Raw genomic sequence first — 3,184 nt, forward strand, 5'->3', positions numbered from 1 at the left:
CTCCTGCTTCACTTAGTGAGATATGTTCTCTATCGAGTAAGGTACGAGCACGCACCTTGGCTATGGCGGGAGATGTATTCCATCATGTAAGTGGTGAGCGCGTAACTTGGCTATAGCGAGAGATGTGCTCAACCTCATAAGGAGCGAGCGTGTAGCTTAATTATAAGATGAGATGTGCTCGACCGCATAAAGAGCGAGTGTGTAGCATATTTTGTACCCACGAGAACAAAGGCTATGTTGGGCCTTCCATATTATGTACTGTTAGGAGGATAAATTATTTTATTGCAAACATATTTAATGCATGACATGACACTCTTAAGGTGGAAGAGTTTACCATATTTTAAATTATTATTTTTTTGTGATTCACGCATATATAGCTATAAAAAGTGAAGAAAAAGGGAGGAAAAAAATAAAGTATTTGATAATATTATATATATCTTCTGCATCGTAAACTATCTTTGTAGTAATTATCTTTATGTAATTATCTTAATATTACAGCTTGGCCCCACAGAAAATTTCCCAAATTCGTCAGTACTTTTTTGTCCCTATAAACTAATCCATGCACTAAATTAATACTAATTGATATAATATTGGAACCTCATGCCCTCTCATTCTCAATAAATCAATAAAAGAAAAAGGAACAATTTGAGATGGAAAAGAAGAAGTAGAGAATCATCCGTGTAATCGTAAAGCTAGCATTATCAACGCATCATGAGTTAGTTGCATGCAGGATGAAGGTACTGAAGAAAATTTCTGAACATGAGAAGGAAAAGCAAAAAAAGTAGAAGGGAATTATTTCCAGCTTTTGGTTCACTTTCCTTATAATTTTAATTATTAAATCTTCTTGTCTTCGTTTTTCTCCCGGTCATGAAGAGACGTCCATATTGGATACTTAAATATTTTTATCTCATTTTATTATTATAATTTTTTTAAATTTTTATAAAAAATATAATTAAAAATATAATTTTTTTAAATTTTAAAATAATAAAAATATAAAAAAATAATATTTTAATAATATTTTATTTAATTTTTAACTTTCATATAAAATTATATCATCGATTGTTTTTTTTTTTCCTATTCAAAGAGGAAATGAACAAAATTCCAAAGTGGAATACATAATACACCTTTGGTGACGTGGGGACAAATGCGTCACAAAACCACTCTCTAAAGTCATGCTAATAAACATATATATATATATATATATATATATATATATATATACTAGCAGTAGGTAATATTCAAGGGATGTTAATTTTAATAAGGACTTAAATATTTATCTAAGGACTTAAAATAAAGGGTTGAGATTAATTTCTTAAAAATATTTAATAAAATTTCATCATTTATTTAATGATGAAAGATTAGTATTTTATAAATCAAATTTGATAGTTTATGTATAATATGTTATTTATATTTTAATTATTTTAATTATTTTAATTTTAAATTAGTTTAAATTAGTGTTTTAATAAGAGAAATTATTTATATAAAAATTTTAACAAGAGAAATTATTTATTATAATGATAAATATGACAGTCTTATAATTGTATCTCTAAATTTTAATAGAAATTATTTATATAATTTTAAAGTATGTAAAATCTGCACAATATCTTTAAACAAATTTTAGATCCCAAACGTTGGATTTTACAGTAAAACCCATGCCCCTCTCTCTTTCTCCCTCACTTTTCTCCCACCGGCTCTCTCTCTCTCCTCCCTCTCCTTTAGCGTACGTCGTACGCAGCTCTCCCCATGCCCAATTCCTCCACTACCCAGCCAGGTGCCGCCGTGCGCCGGTGAGTCTCACCGCCCCTTCCACCGGCACCACCTCACTCCGGCGAGTCCCCCCACACCGGTCTCCCTCTCTCACGATCTCTCTTCCTCTCTCTTGGCAGTGCACAACCCAAATGAGCTTGATGTTGCTACGCCGCCGTGCACCATCCTCCGGTGCCACCACCTCCATGGTAGCCTCCCCTACCACTGACCATCCTCCTCCAGCGAGCTTGGCTTCCATCTCCTTGCCATTTGCCCCCACAAAGTCCACCTCTCTCTTGCACGAGTTCTCCACACCCTCGGCGGAGCTCCACCTCCTCTGCCCACCGCACTACCACCGGGACCTCCTTTGGCCACCGACCACCTCTCGTAGCCATGCCCACGTCCAGTCGAGCCACCATGCATGCTCACCTCTCTCACGCTCTCTCCCTCTCACACACGGCCAGTTTCCCCTCCACCACCGTGATTTGTGTGGTAATTTTTTTATTTTGTGTTATTTTTGTGGTGATTCTGCTGTGATTTTGTGGTGATTTTTTTATTTTGTGGTATTTTTGTGATGATTTTGTTGGGATTTTACAGTGGTTTTGCTTTGAGGATGCAGAGAGGGACGCAGAGATATAGTGGTTTGTCGTGGTTTTGTTCATTACTGTTCATGACTACTGTTCACATTATAGCCTCTTTTAAGTATAAGGAGATATATATATACTAGTAGTATGGTAACGTCCAAGGGACGTTTGCCTAATTTTTTTATTTTTATTTTTTTTAACCTAGTGATTAAGGAAGTGTTTTTTAATGATGTTATGAATTTTTTATTTTTTTAAAAAATGTTTATGATGATTAAAAAAATACATGAAAAAAAAGAAAAGAAAAATAAAAAAGTGAAATACACATTCAGGACATATTTTCGGGCTACTTTTTCATTAGCTGTAGCAGTTCTCTTTAGTTAATTAAGAATATTATCATATTTAAATTATGTTAAAACTCTAATTATTTATATAGTTATAATTTTTTAAAAATATTTAACAAAATTTCATCATTTATTTAATGATGAAAGATTAGTATTTTATAAATTAAATTTGATAATTTATTTATAATATGATATTTATATGTTAATTATCTATTTTAAATTAATTTAAATCAGTATTTAAATTTTTACCATTGGATCAAATTTAGTTTCATTTTCGTCTTGCTTTCTCTTTCTCTCTCTCATTCCGCTCAGCCACATCTTCCCTCTCTCACCTTTTTTTTTTACCTAGTGATTAAAGAAGTGTTTTTTAATGATGTTGTGAATTTTTTATTTCTTTTAAAAATGTTTATGATGTTTAAAAAAATACATGAAAATAAAAAGAAAATAAAAATAAAAAAGTGGAACACACATTCATGACACATTTTCAGACTATTTTTTCGGTAACTATAGCAG

Source organism: Juglans regia, unplaced genomic scaffold (assembly GCF_001411555.2).
Source record: "Juglans regia cultivar Chandler unplaced genomic scaffold, Walnut 2.0 Scaffold_97, whole genome shotgun sequence".
In the NCBI taxonomy this organism is placed as follows: Eukaryota; Viridiplantae; Streptophyta; class Magnoliopsida; order Fagales; family Juglandaceae; genus Juglans; species Juglans regia.